The sequence below is a fragment of the Thamnophis elegans genome, chromosome 3 (genome assembly GCF_009769535.1).
Source record: "Thamnophis elegans isolate rThaEle1 chromosome 3, rThaEle1.pri, whole genome shotgun sequence".
Lineage (NCBI taxonomy): Eukaryota > Metazoa > Chordata > Lepidosauria > Squamata > Colubridae > Thamnophis > Thamnophis elegans.
The window spans coordinates 114,658,105-114,676,802 of record NC_045543.1 but is presented as its reverse complement, the minus strand read 5'-3'; the positions used below and the strand labels follow the sequence as shown (position 1 = coordinate 114,676,802).

Sequence of the window (18,698 nt, the reverse complement as noted above, 5' to 3'; positions counted from 1 at the left end):
AATCTTCTGGTTGGTGATTCAATCGTAAGGGATGTAAATTTAGGAAAGGATATGGAGGTTTTAAAACAGGTCAGGTGTCTGCCAGGTGCTACTGCCAGCAAAGACAGGAGGCATATTCTTAAGATAATCAAGAATGCAAGTAAGGACTGTGATGTTGATGCTATTATACATCTTCGTACAAATGATCTGTCCCAAAAAGATGTACTTTCTGTGAAGAATGATTTCCAGAGCTGGGGTATGAACTTAGTAGTATAGGTTGTAGGCTTATCTTTTCAGAGGTTTTACCAGAATCTAAGGAACAAAAAGGGAAGGGCCAGCGTGTAGCAGAGTTTTATGTGTGGCTAAAGGAGTGGTGTAAAAGGGAAGGCTTTGGTTTTAATAGTCATGATGCCTGCAGCTGGTCCAATGAAAAACTGTACAAAAGAGATGGTTTGCATTGATACAGAACATTTCTGTCCCCAGCAATTTAAAATTCATAGGGTTATCAGTTCATGTAACATAGATGTTTGTGGGGGGCATTTAATAGTGAGTGCCATACCATGTGCATGAATCATACAAGTGGATATGCAGTCAGGCATATCACAGGTTATAGCAGTTAGCAATAGCAGTTAGACTTATATACCGCTTCATAGGGCTTTCAGCCCTCTCCAAACGGTTTACAGAGTCAGCATATCGCCCCCAACGGGTTCTCATTTTACCCACCTCGGAAGGATGGAAGGCTGAGTCAACCCTGAGCCGGTGAGATTTGAACAGCCGAACTGCAGAACTGCAGTCAGCTGAAGTAGCCTGCAGTGCTGCATTTAACCACTGTGCCACCTGGGCTCTTATGGGCTCTTATGTAGACAGTAAACACAGGGTCAATCAAAATGGACTCAAATGTCTATACACCAATGCACAGAATATGAGGAATAAACAGGATGAATTAGAAATTCAAGTAAATGAGGGCAGATACGATATTGTTGCCATTACAGAAACTTGGTGGGATAAAACCCACAAATGGAACATACAGCTAGAAGGATTTAAATTATTTAAAAGAAATAGACCAAATAAAAGAGGAGGTGGAGTTGCACTATATATAAGAAATAACTACATCTCTACAGAAATAGAGCACAACAATAATGAGAACTATCTTGAATGCATTTGGTTCAATATTAAAGGTTGGGGGAGAATGACATTGCCATAGGTCTATACTACAGGCCACCCAACCAAGCAGAGGAAGTAGATGAACTTTTTGCTAGTCAGCTAACTAAGGTATGTAGGAAGCACACCACAATAGTAATGGGGGATTTTAACTACTCTGACATCAACTGGGAAACAAACTCTGCACCAAGTGGAAGATCCAACAGGTTCCTAACGAACCTAACAGACAACTTTGTTTCCCAAAAAGTAGAGAAGGGAACAATGGGATCGGCCATATTAGACTTGATTCTCACTAACAGAGAGGAAATGATAGAAGGTGTTGAAGCCACAGGAACCTTGGGGGCAAGTGACTATGCAATATTGGAATTCAACATTATACAAACACAAGTAGTAGAACAAAGTAAAACTAGAGTCTTGGACTTTAAGAGAGCTAATTTCAATAAACTTAGAGAGAGCTTGAGAAGAATTCCATGGATGAGAATCCTCAAGGGGAAAACAACTCAAGAAGCTTGGAAAATTTTGAAAAATGAGATTACAAAAGCCCAGTCTTGCACAATACCAGTGAAGAAGAAAAATAACAGCTCCCCAAAGAAACCAGCATGGCTGCATAAAGAACTCTCTGACAAATTGAAAGACAAAAAAGATAAGTGTAAAAAGTGGAACGAGGGGGACATAATTAAGGCAGAATATCAGCAAATAGCCCAAGCCTGTAAAGATGAAGTGAGGCAAGCTAAGGCTCACAATGAAGAAAGGCTTGCCACAAAAGTAAAAAATAACAAAAAAAAGCTTCTTCCAACATGTTAAAAACAAGAAAAAAAGTTAAGGAAACAATTGGTCCATTGCTGGGAGAAAGTGGCAAGAAGGTGACAAGCAACAGGGAGAAAGCAGAACTATTTAACTCATTTTTTGCATCTGTCTTTACACAAAGGGATAAAACAGTCCAACCTATCAAAAACAGCACCACAAAAATCAGATTAGGAACATAAATTGAAATAGGGAAGAAAATGGTAAGTGAGCACCTGTCTACCCTAGATGAGTTCAAATCACCAGGACCGAATAGATTACACCCCAGGGCTCTGAAGAAACTGGCAGACGAGATCTCAGAACCACTGAATTATATTTTCAGAGATCCTGGAGCACTGGGGAACTGCCAGAGGACTAGAAAAGAGCTGATGTGGTTCCCTTGTTTCAAAGGAGAGAAGACACCTATCATGATTGCTGCTAAAAACAGGATAGTGCTAAAAATGTCATTCCGTTTACGTATTCTGATGCCACATCAGCTATGTATGAAACCCCCAAGGCTTGAATGAAATAGTCTCCAATTATTATATCAATGTTGCCAGATGTTTCTTACATTCAGCTGTAATTTAATTTTTACTTCACTCAGTCTTAGAAGTCCCATAGCTTATAATTACCATAGCTTATAATCGTCAAGGAATAAAATTTTGCCCTCTTGAAAATGTGGATCCTTTACTTTTTAATATCGCAACAGAATAACAAACTAATCTATTTTTAAAATAAGTACAGTATAATTTTATTTATTTTAATAAATAAAGAACCATACAATTGTCTATAGATTTATACAAGTGATTATAGTAGTATATGCCATTTTGGGGGTGTGTTTTTTTGAAGAGGCCAAGATTCCTTGTTTTGGTTGCAAATGAAGCATATGATTTCTAGATATTGCTTTCCACCAACTAAATTTAAAAAATGCATTTGGAATAGATTTATCTGCAGATAAGCATTGCTGCCAAATGGAGGTGTGCTCTTGGTTTCCATCTGTCATTCTTTGTGACCTAACAGGAAGATGTATAGCGTTCTTTGTCTGATTCATTCAGACAGCAATGCAGTTCTGCAAAGTTAAACTTCACCCTTGCTCCCTGCAAATGCTGAATTCAAAAGTCATTAATCTTGAAAGCAGCAGCAAGTTCCAAGGGGTGAGATGGGTTGTTAAAACAATAGGCCCAAGTGCATGTTGGGAACAGTTTTCTGGGGCTGTGGCATGAAATAAAACCTTCAGCTTTTTTTCAATCTCTGCAGCAGCTTCACTTTAAATATCACCTTCTCACTCTACTGATTACAAGAAAGAGCAAATAAATCATTCAAGTTGCAATGACAGACTATAGGATGATATTAGCATAAGAGAGATCAATGATAAAACACATAAACAATCCTATTCAACAAAACCCATTATAGCCAAGAAAGGCTGTCTCGCTTTTTAACAAAAACAATAAAAACTGCATTTTTCATTTCTAAGTCCTTTTCAGGGATCTAACCAACCCTAAACTAGTTTTTGTGTGTTGGGAGAGCAGGGGAAGTATTTATTTTTATTTTTTTATTTATTTTCTGTTTTGCAGCAAAAATATGTCTTCTAGAATATTTTTCGTAAGTGTATGGAAATTTTTTGAGAGGGCTATATCAGAATATACCATGCACTAAGACTGAATCCAATAGCTTTAGAGTAAAGAAGGTCTTCATTAAAAACCTGTAATAGAGGCTTTGGGAGATGGTCAAGACGTCAAGAGGGAAGGCATGATTACACAACAGAAGTCTGTTCCTCTTTTGTACTTCATGATGCACATAAAGAGGGCAAGCTTTGATCGTGCAGTCACAATGGTTTTTTTTTTAATGCTCCTTGCCCCAATACTTTTTCTACACACATAAACAATGAAAAAGCCACTCATTTGCGTTTGGATTAAGCTGGATATATCTAAGACTTATTGGCACTCCTTTAAAGACAGGGCATATTCTATATTTGTGACTAGCTCAAATATTTTAGAATTGATACTTGTACTGGCAAATGTTTGTCTTCAGTAACCTATTATGTAGTTGTTATTGATTATTTAACATTTATTTGTAAGATCTACCATGAAAGGTAATACAGGGAGTCCTCAACTTATGACCATAATTGAGCCCTAAATTTACATTGCTAAGCAAGGCAATGAGCTCAATGACTCTCTGAAAGAATGCAAATGACTAGCTGTCTGCAAGGAATATACAGGTGAAACTCGAAAAATTAGAATATCATGCAAAAGTTCATTTATTTCAGTAATGCAACTTAAAAGGTGAAACTAATATATGAGATAGACGTATTACATGCAAAGCAAGATAGTTCAAGCCGTGATTTGTCATAACTGTGATGATTATGGCTTACAGCTCATGAAAACCCCAAATCCACCATCTCAGAAAATTAGAATATTACATCCAATCAATAAAACAAGGATTGTACATAGAACAATATAGGACCTCTGAAAAGTATAAGCATGCATATGTACTCAGTACTTGGTTTGGGCCCTTTTGCCTCAATGCGGCACGCCATGGAAGCTATCAGCCTGTGGCACTACTGAGGTGTTATGGAAGACCAGGATGCTTCAATAGCGGCCTTCAGCTCTTCTGTATTATTCGGTCTCATGTCTCTCATCTTTCTCTTGGCAATGCCCCATAGATTCTCTATGGGGTTCAGGTCAGGCAAATTTGCTGGCCAATCAAGCACAGTTATTCCACGGTCATTGAACTCCCCAAATGAACACAGACTGTGGAAACTTCACACTGGACTTCAAGCATCTTGCAGTGTGTCCCTCTCCAGTCTTCCTCAAGACTCTGGGTCCTTGGTTTCCAAATGAGATGCAAAAGTTGCTCTCATCAGAAAGAGGACTTTGGACCACTGAGTAACAGACCAGGTCTGTTTTTCTTTAGCCCAGGTAAGACGCTTCTGACATTGTTTGTTGTTCAGGAGCGGCTTGACAAGAGGAATATGAATTTGAAGCCCATGTCCAGTATCCGTCTGTGTGTGGTGGCTCTTGATGCACTGACTCCAGCCTCAGTCCACTCCTTGTGAAAGTACCCCAACACTTTTGAATGGCCTTTTCCTGACAATCCTCTCCAGGCTGTGGTCATCCCTGCTGCTTGTGCACCTTTTTCTTCCACACTTTCCTCTTTCACATAACTTTCTATTAATGTGCTTTGATACAGCATTTTGGAAACATCCAACTTCTTTTGCAATTACCTTTTGAGGCTTTCCCTCCTTATGGAGGCTGTCAATGACGGTTTTCTGCACAACTGTCAGGTCAGCAGTCTTTTCCATGATTGTGATTCCTACTGAACCATTTAAAGGCTCAGGGACCCTTTGCAGGTGTTATGGCTTAATTAGCTGATTAGAGTGGGACACTTTGAGCCTAGAATATTGCACCTTTTCACAATATTCTAATTTTCTGAGATGGTGGATTTGGGGTTTTCATGAGCTGTAAGCCATAATCATCACAATTATGACAAATCACGGCTTGGACTATCTTGCTTTGCATGTAATGAGTCTATCTCATATATTAGTTTCACCTTTTAAGTTGCATTACTGAAATAAATGTACTTTTGCACGATATTCTAATTTTTCGAGTTTCACCTGTAAATCCTTCCATTCCTAAAGAAGCTTCTTGGATGAGAAACGAAACATCTGCAAAGAAAACCAAGAAAATCCACTTGCTTCTTGAAAAAGCATCTTTGGGACAACCATGACCTGGGTGACTGAGAATATCCACAGACATTAAGCAAGACAGTTGTTAAGTGAGTTTTGCCCCATTTTATCACCTTTTTGCCAGAGTTAGTAAGGGAATCCGCTATAGTTGCTAAACCTGATTATTGTTACTAATACTAATGATTAAGAGAATCTGCCTCCCCTACTAACTTTGCTTGTCAGAAAGTCGGAAAAGGTGATCACATGACCCCGGACCTTGCAAACACCATAAGAACGTGTCAGTTGCCAAGCAATTAAACTTTGATCCTATGGAAATGCTGCAACTTTCATTAAGTCTGAAAAACAATCATATCACTTTTTTCAGTGCTGCTGTAACTTTGAAGGGCCACTAAATGAATGGTCGTAAGTCAAGGCTTACCTGTATAACAGAAAGTTAGGGGGTGCAAAAGGATGTATTGATTGGATATTAAAGGAACTTATTAGCCGGCTTTCTCCTTGAAAAAAAAAGTTATAGTCTCTGAGATAATGTTTCTCTGATTCTCTTCTCATGCCAAATCCTGAGCCCTGAACCTCAGAAGGAGGAATACGACTTGAGGATCCATGCCAATGTTGCTTTCCCATTCTGCAAATCTCCACAGCTGGTTCTCAGGTGAGGAATTCCAAGGTAAGAAAAGCTCCAGGTCCAAAATATCATTAGCTTTCTAACTTCTTCCATGCCCACAAATAATTAATGGAGCTTAGATCAGCCCAAAACAGAAATGGTTACATTGTTTTCACTGTAACTTTATTGAAATGCACTTAGCTTGCAGTTAGATATGTCATCAGAATGACCTATCAAAGAACAAAATTACTTTATCCCCCAGATTTCATTTAAGACTACTGTTCTTGAATTTTTTTGCTTTCTTTTTTAAACCAGATTTTTTTTTAATAGATGTAAGGTACTGGTTGAGGTGTCAATTGGACCGGGAAGTTTCTGGCTCAAACTCCCATGGAATTCCCATTCAATCTCATTCAACCGAAGAGTTCAGTAGATTACACTGTCTCAACCTTCACAGGATTGTCATTTGAACTCCAGAAAAAAGTCAAGGTATGTAGTGTTAGTAATATCATTGCATTTATGATGTTCATTGACTAGAGTTACTAGTTGAGATGGGCAGCTATAGAAATCAAATCAAATCAAATCAAATCAAATAAGTAAATAAATTCTTACTATGGCCATGGGGATATACAGTAGGAAAAGAAATACTGGTTTCAATTAGATGAAAAGCTGAATTAGCCACTGGATGGCACTCTTATAACATTTAGATACAAAACTGCTAGTACAAATCTTGTCTCAATTTAAGATACATATAAACTCTGAGTAGCTCTTCACAGCCTGCTATTCTAAATAACTTCATTGTATTCAAGATGAAATATTTAGGGAAAGAGTGAAGCTTCCATCACAAATCAAATGGGCATCTGGAGGACATAAAAAAGAGGGGAAATATGGTCCACCAGCAACTTTGGTAGATGGAAATGACTGGATTTCAACTTTTTAAAAACAATTTTTAACATGCAAATGTTTTTATAATAATCCTGTTTCCCATAGTTATTGCCCATTTTTTAAAAAAATTGTGTGCTTTCAAGCTGAAAACAACCCCAACTTATTTAAATGAAGTTGCGTCTTCTACCAGATTGTAGTATTACAATTCAAAAGAGAGTTAAAGAGATTCAAAAGGAAAGTCCACTTGGCTTAGTAAACAGAGATGCATTCTGCCTGCAGAGATGCATTCTGCCTAAAACAATTCACTGTCTTCCATAATGAAGTCATCCATGACCACTGCAGTCAGCTTTTCTGCTACCGATAATGTATTTTCCAAAAATGTAGTAGGTTCAGATGCACAGACCATTAGAACTGGTCTCGTCCAATAAAAGAAACATTTGAACTCAGGTATCTGACAATGTAGAAGTTAAAATGTCTCAAATCATAAAGAAGTAATTTTGAATAATAAAAACATAAAAGTACAGTAAAATAATACATTAGGAATAAATTAGGAACCTAGGTTGTATTGTAAATGATCTGTCTCCACCAGAATGAAAATGATTCTTACGCTGAATATAATCTTTTTAATAGATTCTTTCTATCTCTCTCTCCCCGTTTGATATATTTATTTTACAATATTGGCCAACAGAGGTATTCTGAAATAGCTTGGTATCCAGCACTGTAAATCATATTTAAATAATTATGGGTAATTCCAAGCTTATGATCATTTATTTAGCAACCATTTAAATTATAATAATGCTGGGAAAAGTGACTTATAAGCGGTCCCCACATTTACAACCTTCACAGTAACCCAATCGTCACTTGATCACCATTTGCAACTTTCCCTGCAAAGTCAATAGGAGAAGCCAGATTCACTAAACAATTACAAGATTCTTACTTAATCCATAATGACTCCTGCAAAAAAATAATAATTGTAAAATTGAGTGTGGTCACAATGACTCATTTAACGACTACATTGCTTAGCTATGGATGTTCCAGTGCCAATTGTTGAGGTACGTCTAGTACTATCAATAGATTATCAGCTACCAAAACAAATTTATTTATAAAAAATCATAGAATAACCTCCTTTTTAAAATTTAGTTTTGGATTGGGTGCAATCATGTATATTTGCAGTTAGGAATATATATTTTATGGAAGAACTGTAAGCACATCCTCTAAAAGCTACTGGTGAAAAAAAAAGTTTCTCTACTGTTTTAGCAGATGCAAAAGGTGGCAATGGTTGGATAATCTTAGGGCTATCGATGACTAACCAAAATCAGATTTTGGTTTCCTTGGGAATTAAGCCACAACTCTGAGGCTATATTTGTTTTTCATCTCAACAGGTTGTTGATCAAAACAATTCTTTGGTAGGCAGAGTTGGAAAGACAAAGAGAAGAGGAAATGCTGTTTAAAGTAACAATGCAACAATTAGGGGGAAATGTTTTGTGCATTTGGCTTATTTTTTAACGTACATGAACAATATTGAGCATGTTGGTGAATAAGCTATTGAAATGACATCAAATAAAATTTGAGTAGAAGCATACCAAGTCAACATTTGTGTTTATGTCAACCAATTCAGGGAATCTGTTTGTCAAGCTTGCAGTTATTCCTAACAAAAGAAAAAAAAATGACAAACCACCTTGAGCTGAATAAGCTGATTTTCCTGTTTGCCCAAATTAAAATAAAGGTTTATTTATGTAGGGTTTTTACAGTGAATCATCTGGATGGTTCTTGGAACTGAGGTTACACGTGTAAGTAGAAACTGCAGCAATCTGCAGAAAATATTTGCCTGTCAGCTATTCTTTGCTTGCAGTGTTCCCAGGGATGTTCGAGGACACGGGATGATACAAAGTATAACCTGCAACATTTTATTCACTCATTTGATAACACTTGATTTACTTAGCTATTACAACGTGAACATTCTCATGAACACCAATGATGTAAGGACTAACCAATTATTGCGCCTTGGAGATTTGTTAGCCAATAATGAGATAATACGTAAAGCTCAAAGAAGCTGAAACACTATAAGAATGATGTTACATGATTAATAATTTTGCTGTTGATTCTCATGTTAATTCTGGATGCTCAATAAACTTTGGTTGATTCAGCTATCCGTGAGTGGACATTCCTTTCATCTTCAGCCTCGGGAACCCTAAATGCTACATTTTGGCGCCCCGAACAGGGACCATACTTTGTCCAGAAAAGGACAGACGCGTCGTCGGCCCAAGGGCTTCTCAACCTATCAAGGTTTCTGTAAGTATGGGATCTTCGCTTTCTCAAGAGCAAAGGAAGCATGTTAATGAGTTGGGGTATCTTCTTAAGAAGTCTGAGTTATGTGTGTCACAAAAGGCTCTTTTTCGGCTGGTCCATGAAATTGCTTTAAGTTGTCCTTTCTATCCTGTACAAGGCTCTCTGAAGTTGTCAGATTGGGAAAAAGTTGGCAAGGTTTTGCATTCTGAGCCTAGGAAAGATATAGATGTTTTGCATGCTTGGCATTTGTGTCGGCATGCTGTAGAAATGTTTGGTCAGAAAGAAGATTCTGTTTCTTTCTTATCATCCCCTCCCTCTCAACATTCTACTACTGTGATTTTTCCTCCATTGTCTGAAAAAGAAATTTCGTCTTTTGATCTTAAATCTAAGTCTGAAATAACACCTTCTTCTGCTTCTTCTGACATTGTGATAAAGCCTCCTCCACCTCCTCCTCCTATTCCCCCTCCTCTTGCTCTTCCTCCTATTCCTCATCCTTCTGCTAATATTCTTCCAAGGTCTGCTTTTCAGAAAATGGTAGAAAATTGTAAATCGGATGTTAATATTTCTGGAGAAGAGTTAGCTGAATTGTTGTCTGTGTGTCTGGTTCAATATCAACCAGGGCCACAACCAGGCCAGCAGATTGCTGAATGCGAAGGTTTGCCATTTCAGATTTTAAGGGAGTTAAAAAAGGCTATTTCTGATTATGGTATTACTGGAAATTTTACTAGAGGTCTTTTGGAAGGAATTAAGAATGGCTATACCATGATTCCGCAGGATTGGAAACAATTGTTTAGAATGATTTTGACTTCTATGCAGTATGTTGTTTGGGAAAGTGAGTATTTGCGTCATTCTCAGGCAGCTGCTATAGGTAGTGGTGGAGTCTACACAGGAGAACAGTTGTTTGGATCAGGTCAGTTTGCAGATATTCCTAATCAGGTTTTACTTCCTCCTGCAACTTTGGCGGTAGTTTCTGAATGTGCATTCAGGGCTTTTCTCAAGGTTCCTCAAGCCGGAGAACCTAAAGTTAGCTTTTCTAACATACACCAGGGAGTGAATGAACCTTATGCTGATTTTGTGGAGAGACTTTCAAAAGCTTTGCATCAACAGTTGGATAACCAGGAAGCAGCTGCAGAGTTGCTTCGTCAGTTGGCTATTGAAAATGCTAATGTGGACTGTAAACGTGCTTTGCAGCCTTTAAAAGCTACAAATCAATATACATTAGCAGACATGTTACGTGTTTGTCAGGATGTAGGTTCTCAATCATACAAAATGAATTTGTTGGCTGCAGAGATTCAAAAAGGGAGAAAGCCTCCAGGAAACTGTTTTAAATGTGGAAAATTAGGTCATTTTCAGAAAGATTGTTGTTCAACACTTACTGGTGGTGAGCGTCCTGTGAAGAAGTGTCCTATTTGCAAGAAGGGTTTTCATTGGGCAAATCGGTGTAGATTTCGTTTGGGTTCGGGAAACGGCCAGGTGGGTGTGGCACCCACCCAGAAAACAAAGAGTGCCTTTCCCGTTGTGAGTCTCCCTCCCCCCTCTCTTGTTCCTCCTCCCTCTCTGGGGCCTCCTCGGTCACAGCAGGTAGTGCTGGGATCGATTTAATTACTCAAGCTGATTTGGATTTTAAATTTCCTTTAGAAGTGAAACTGGTTGCTTCTCAATACACTGATCCTCTTTCTTCTGGTTTGGTTGGCATAATCTTACCACGTTCTTCTGCTCATAAATTGGGATGTTTTGTGGTTCCAGGGGTTATTGATTCTAATTACACTGGAGTGATTCTTATGCAAATTTGGGTTAACATTCCACAATTTCTTCCTAAAGGATCTTCTGTAGCACAACTTCTTTTGCTTCCCTATAAAATACCTAACCCAGGTACTGGAAATCGTGGTGATTCTGGGTTTGGTTCAACTCTTACTTCTATAGGACTCTTGCAGTCTATTAATTCTCATAGGCCACTTCTTACTTTGTATCTTAATGAGCAACCGTTTCAAGGTTTGTTGGACACAGAAGCTGACGTTACTGTCATCTCCCTTTTACAGTGGCCTGTCCAATGGCCTAAACATGATGTTAATTCCTTGTGGGGCATTGGTGGGTCTACAAATGCTTGGCAAAGCATTCATTCCACAGCCATCACAACCTCTGCTGGTAACTCTGTATCCTTACATCCTTACATTTTAGATATTCATACTAATATTTGGGGTAGGGACCTTCTTTCTCTTCTTAATGCACATTTGATTTTGGATGATGGCGCTTCCTCTTAAATGGCTTTGTTCTACACCTGTTTGGATTGAGCAATGGCCTCTATCTTCTGAAAAATTGATTGCTTTGCATTCCTTGGTACAGGAGCAATTGGCTGCTGGCCATATTGAACCTTCTACTAGTCCATGGAACACTCCTGTCTTTGTTATTAAAAAGAAAAGTGGAAAATGGAGATTTTTATCTGATCTTAGAAAAATAAATGAATGTATTCAACCTTTACAATGTGGTCTTCCTAATCCTAATTTAATCCCACAGTTTTATAAACTATTAGTTGTGGATTTGAAGGATTGTTTTTTCACTATTCCTTTGCAGTCACAGGATAAAGAAAAATTTGCTTTCACTGTGCCTGTTTTAAATAATAGTCAACCTACACAAAGATTTCATTGGTGTGTCTTATCACAAGGTATGCTCAATTCTCCTACAATTTGACAATATTTTTTGGATCAAGCTTTACAATCTTTTCGTGATCAATTTCCTTCTTATCTTGTTTACCATTATATGGATGATATTTTAATTGCAGGTGACGATCTTGATGAAGAACAAGTGCGACAAACATTGACTACCATTGTAGCAAGCAGAGGGCTTTTCATAGCTCCTGAAAAAAATACAACGTTCTGAACCATATTCATACTTAGGTTTTAAAGTTTTACAATCTTCTTCCATTCCTATCTTACCTGAACTTAAGGTGCAATCTTTATACACTTTGGTTCAGTGGCAAAAACTTTTAGGTACAATTAATTGGGCTCGTCCATATTTTAAAATTTCTACATGAGAAATGTTACGGCTTTTCTCTCTATTAAAAGGTTCCAAAAAACCTGGAGATTTGGTTTCACTTACTGTTTTGCAAAAGAAATGTCTCCAAGACATTCTAAATAAACTTAAATTGGGATACGTTGATAGAATTGTTTCTATAGCTAAGAAATTATGGTTAGCAATTCTTCCTACCTCACCTTTACCTACTGGATGTCTTTATTCTATTTTGGATGAAAAAGTGATTCATATTCATGAATGGTTGAATTTGTCTGCTTCTCCTCCTAGAAACATTTTTCCTTATCAACAGGCTTTAGAAGAATTGATTATGAAAGCACGACGAAGATCTTTGCAATTAATAGGCCATGACCTGGATGGAATAGCTTTCACTCGTACTAAACTTGAACATGAACATTTGATGACCATTTCTGATTCATATCAAATTGCATTTTCACATTACCTTGGTGATATTCAATATTCTTTACCTAAAGATCCTAGAATAGTTATTACAAATACATTGAATCTTTCATTTTCTTCTATTTTTACTCATTCTCCTCTTCCTGAAGCATTAACAATTTTCACAGACGGATCACCCACTCGTGGAGTTGTGGTTTGGACGGATGGTCAACAATGGTTTTCTAAATTCACTTCTGTTCAGACATCTGCCCAACGTTCTGAGTTGGCAGCTGTTATTTTGGCTCTGAGATTATTTTCTGATTAGCCTATTAACTTGATTGTTGATACCAAATATGTTTTTCTTGCAATGCAATCTCTTCCTTATGCTTATTCTGCTGTTTCTCTTGACATTAATCTTTTGTCTTTATTTTTATCTTTAAAACATGTTTTGGAAGAACGTGTCTTTCCTTTATATGTTGAGCACATTAGGAGCCATTCTCCTTTTCAAATCCTTTGACAGAAGGAAATAGACGAGCTGATGAGACTCTCAAAGAAGTTACAACTCTTTTTTCAGATCCTGTTGCTAGTCATTCATATTTTGATCAAAATGCTAAATCTTTGGCTAAACAATTTTATGTTCCTATGTCTCAGGCTCGTGACATTGTTCAAGGATGTACTTCTTGTCAACAATTTGCTGTTCCTTTTCCTATGGGAGTAAATCCTCGAGGAACAAAGGCTAATCAAATTTGGCAAATGGATGTCACACAATTTGCTACCTTTAAACCATATACTTATTTACATGCATCCATTGATACATATTCTCATTTTTTATGGGTCACTGCTGCTAGACATGAGCGCACTTTTGATGCAATGTCTCATTGTCTTTCTGCTTTTTCCGTAATGGGACGACCAATTCAATTAAAAACTGATAATGGTCCTGCGTATACTAGCAAGGACTTTAATTCTTTTTGTCAACAATGGAACATTCAATTGATACATGGAATTCCTTACAATTCTCAAGGGCAAGCTATAATTGAGCAAGCTCATCGTACATTCAAAGCTACATTAACTAAATTAGTAAAATATGAATCTGGTCCATTCAATTTGAGAAAAATTCAAAATTTGATCTCTATTACTCTTTATGCATGGAATTACTTAACTTTTCTAGATTCCTTTTCAGACCTCCCAGTGAATTTACATTTTCATATTCAGGATCCTGTGGCACGTCCTTTGGTGCTCTTTCGTCAACTTCCTGATCCTGCTTGGCGTGGACCTACAAAACTTATAACCTGGGGACGGGGTTACGCTGCAGTTGAAGATTTGCAAACAAAGCAAGCTGTGTGGATTCCAGGCCGGTGTGTTCGTCCTTATCATGGAAAAACAAATGAAACATCCAAGGATGCAACGTCCTCCAATATTGCCTTGGAATCACCTTGAAGATCAACATCAATTGAAAAATTCTTTTTTCTCATGTGTTGTTCTCTCTTTTTCTTTTTCTTTCCGGTTTCTACTAACTCGGAAACAACTCTTGCTCTTCCTCTTAGTCCTAATCTTTGGATTCGTCACGCTCAATATATGTTTTTGATTCATGGTTGTAATATAACTTTATATTATGAACCTCCTATGGCTCTTGGTCAAGTTGCTTTTATTCCTAATCCAATTAATTCTTCTGCTTTCATTGTTTCGCAACTTCAACATATTTCTTCTTCTTGGCTATTTTCTACTCCTCCAAATGAATTAAATTTAGTTAGATGGGAGTATATTCGCATTAACCAATTTACTAGAGGCTTATGTTTTTGTTGTTATGCTCGTCATAATTGGCTTAATCAATGGTCTGATTACCCAAAAGCTAAACGTATTTTAGATAAAGTAGGGAATTATAGTTATTGTACTCAGAAATATTGGTTATGGGGTACTATTAAAACATCCCAAGGTCATAACACCATACCTGAAATGTATCCTGAAAATTTTCCTATTTTTCAAACTGTCTCTTCTAATACTGAAACAGGTGGATCAATCTGTGCTGGATGGCAATTAAAAGATCCTGCAATGTGGTTTTTCTTTGACAAATATGCAACTAACGTACACCCTCAGAACTATCAATGTGCTGCCATTGGATATTTGTCGTTACCTGTCCAAGTGGGTGTTTATGGAAGTTTACCAACTAGAAAAAGACCTGCAGCCTTGGGATTAAAATGTTCTGATGAAGTTATTATTGATACTCAATTTTCTTCATTGCCTACTTTTGGACGTGCATTAGTTGGAGCAATAACTGGAACTATTTCTTTGGGATCATACCCAGGAATATTAGCTCAAGAAAACAGACATTCTATTTTAGGTCTCATATGCCGATTGGAGAAATCTATTAATGCTACTGCTGCAATTATTAGAGATTTACAAAATGAAATTGAAGAACTTAATCAAGATTTAATTCAACAACGCTTTGCTATAGACTATTTGCTAGCTCGTCAAGGTGGATTTTGCAGCTTAGTTGGTCAACGTGCTTGCGCTGCGCATTTTCATTCACTTAATAAAACTATTGAAGATGAATTAGCTAATTTACAAGCTTCCATAAAAAGAATGTACATGATGAATTTTCTCCTTATGCTTGGTTAACTAACTGGTTACCTGATATTTCTTGGTTAAAACAATTGTTTTTCTATGGTGTGAACATAATCGTATTACTTATACTTTGCTGTTGCTATATGCAATGTGTTCCTTCATTTTTTGCCATGTTTCGCAAGTCTCCTGCACCTACTTTGAATGTGATTCAAATGCATGCTCTTGAAAAATCTCTTTTTTCGTCATTAAAAACAAAAAGCGAGGAAATGTAGGGTTTTTACAGTGAATCATCTGGATGGTCCTTGGAACTGAGGTTACACGTGTAAGTAAAAACTGCAGCAATCTGCAGAAAATATTTGCCTGTCAGCTATTCTTTGCTTGCAGTGTTCCCAGGAATGTTCGAGGACATGGGACGATACAAAGTATAACCTGCAACATTTTATTCACTCATTTGATAACACTTGATTTACTTAGCTATTACAACGTGAACATTCTCACGAACACCAATGATGTAAGGACTAACCAATTATTGTGCCTTGGAGATTTGTTAGCCAATAATGAGATAATACATAAAGCTCAAAGAAGCTGAAAACACTATAAGAATGATGTTACATGATTAATAATTTTGCTGTTGATTCTCATGTTAATTCTGGATGCTCAATAAACTTTGGTTGATTCAGCTATCCGTGAGTGGACATTCCTTTCATCTTCAGCCTCGGGAACCCTAAATGCTACAATTTATTTAACTTATATCATGCCTTTATTATTTTTATACACACCTCAAGACAGCAGACATATCTAACATACCCTCTTGCTCCTTTTTTCCCCACAACAACAAACCTGTGAAGTGAGTTGGAGTAAATGAGAATAAGTGGCCTAAAGGCACTCAACTGGCTTAAAAGCCATTTCATATTTGGGTCTAACTATGATACAAGCATGCTCCAATAACCTCTGCACTAGCCATAGCCTCATGATTTAGCCTTAATTGTGTATGTGTATCATTCTAGTCCTAAATTTCACTGGTCTTCTGCAGCGCACAGAATAACAGATCTGTCAGCTCCCAAAACATAACGGAGAGGTCATCCAACCCTTCAAATACCAGTTCTGTAATGCATTACCCAACCCAATTGGATGGTTCTTTTTAAAATATCTGAAATAATTGAATTGACTGAACTGTGGAATTTACTTAAATACTCCTGCAAACAAGCAGCTCTGTTAACGTTCTGGCTAGCGGGCACTCAAACAACAAAGCACAGAAAACAGGCCTTGTGTTCTGTCTGCTTCCCAACAGGAAGTTGGATTAACTACTCAGCACGCAGAACACACATCTTTGCACAACGCGTACTTGAGATTTGTGAGGTGTGTGTATTAGCCCAACTGCAACCTATGCTTACCAATTCCTTCTCAGCATAGATAGATGTCAATGCCTATGCACAGAAGAGTCAGTCTAGAAGAGACTAGACCAGGGCTCCTCAAACTATGGTCTGTGGGCTGCATATGGCCTGTCGAAGCCATTAATCCAGCTCGCGCAGGACCATGAAGCTGCCATACCCACATCATTCCACCCACCCACCGGCCCCCACCCTGGGCTGGAATTGGAATGGAAGGCCCAACATTTTTGGCCTACAGAGTGCTTCTGGAGGCGGGGAGGTGAAAAACGAGGCACACGGACGCTCCTGGGACTGTTTTGGCCTCCCCCATCTCCAGTAGCACTCTACAGGCCAAAAATGTTGGCCTTGTGTTCCAGTTCCAGCCCAGGGTGGGGGCCGGCGGGTGGGTGGAGCGATACGGGCAGACAAGACAAGACAAGAGAAACAAAGAGAGAGAGAGAGAGAGAGTCAAAGAGATAAACAGATAGAGAAAGAGAGACTTGTTGATTGTAAGCTCCTTGGGGCTGAAAAGAATTGCTGCAAAACTGAGTTTCCTGAAGTGGACCACTAGACTCCTAAACAACTAAAGAAACGATCTAGTAAAAAGAAAAGTCAACCAAAAATGCAACATGCAAACAAAAGCAAATAAAACGCCCCCAGGAACAAAACAAATTAAAGTTTGTATGCATTGTTTAATGGACTGCTAAATTGGCCATGCCCACCTAGTCATATGACCTCCTAGCCATGCCCACCCAGCCAGTCTGGCCGCCATACAGTTTGAGGGACCATGAATTGGCCCCTTGTTTAAAAAGTTTGAGGACCCCTGGACTAGTCAGTCACTTATCTGAAATAGTATAGGTTTTCCTTCTTGAGCAGGGGGCTGGACTAGAAAACCTCAAAGGTCCCTTCCAGCTCATTCATGCTATTCACTATTCACAGACAAGTCTAAGTTAAGTTTTACAGGAATAGATATGATGGAAGGATGCTACGGCTGTTACATGGAAAACAGAGTGAGCCAGTAGCTGGCTGACTTCCTCCTTCCCAAATAAGTCAACATATTGGTGATGGTGGCCTATACAGATTACAATGCCTGTTCATTCATCACCCAGGCTCATCTATTAAGAAGGTTCTAGTAACGATAGAATGGCCTAGTAATCACAGTTCTGGAATAGTATAAAATAATACTATTGACTGTATGCAGTACTACAGACTACTTCTGCTGACTGTTGGCTGCCTGAAATTTGGCAGTTTGAATCTCACCAGGCTCAAGGTTGACTCAGCCTTCCATCTTTCCAAGGTCAATAAAATGAAGACCCAGATTGTTGGGGACGATATGCTGACTCTGTAAACTGCTTAGAGAGGCCTGTAAAGCACTGTGAAGTGGTATATAAGCCAAAGTGCTATTGCTAAGTGCTATATATAGCAACCTCACAAACTTGGAATAGATTCTAGATGTAACACAGATAATCAGTACTGAAAAGGTTAAGTGGCTTGGCATAACCAAATATCTTCTATTGAGGAAAAAGAAAATTAACTTCAAATATTTACCGAAAGAAAAGTGAAAATACTTATGGCATTTAAATATTATTAAGCTATTTATAGCAAATATGGTAAATAACCTTTGAAAGACACTTAACTGTGTATATAAATGCCTTACCCCAAGATAAGTTAAGAAATCATGCTTATTTCTAAAAGTCAAACAATATCGGTCATTTTATTATTTAAAAATAAATTTAAGTAAATTTTGTATACTGAATTTTTAAAAGTGCTACTATAATTACAGAACAAAACTTTTCTCCCTCCATTACTCTAGGGTTGTGCATTCCTGCATATATTACTGGAACTTTAGATAATGCAGGTTCTCCGATGCGTAAGTGCCACCGAAAGCACAATATCTTTGTATGGACATCATGGGGTAAGGGCCAAATAGCCCCACCATTTATTGCAATGGTTTGTGTTTAACTTCACATCTGTAACCTCA

General features: G+C 37.8%; 1 protein-coding gene across 1 annotated transcript in view; it reads right to left on the bottom strand.

The window, feature by feature from the left end:
• Window positions 1-18,698, bottom strand: part of SV2C (synaptic vesicle glycoprotein 2C) — a 61,075-nt gene that overhangs the window by 29,394 nt on the left and 12,983 nt on the right. The window lies entirely within an intron of this gene.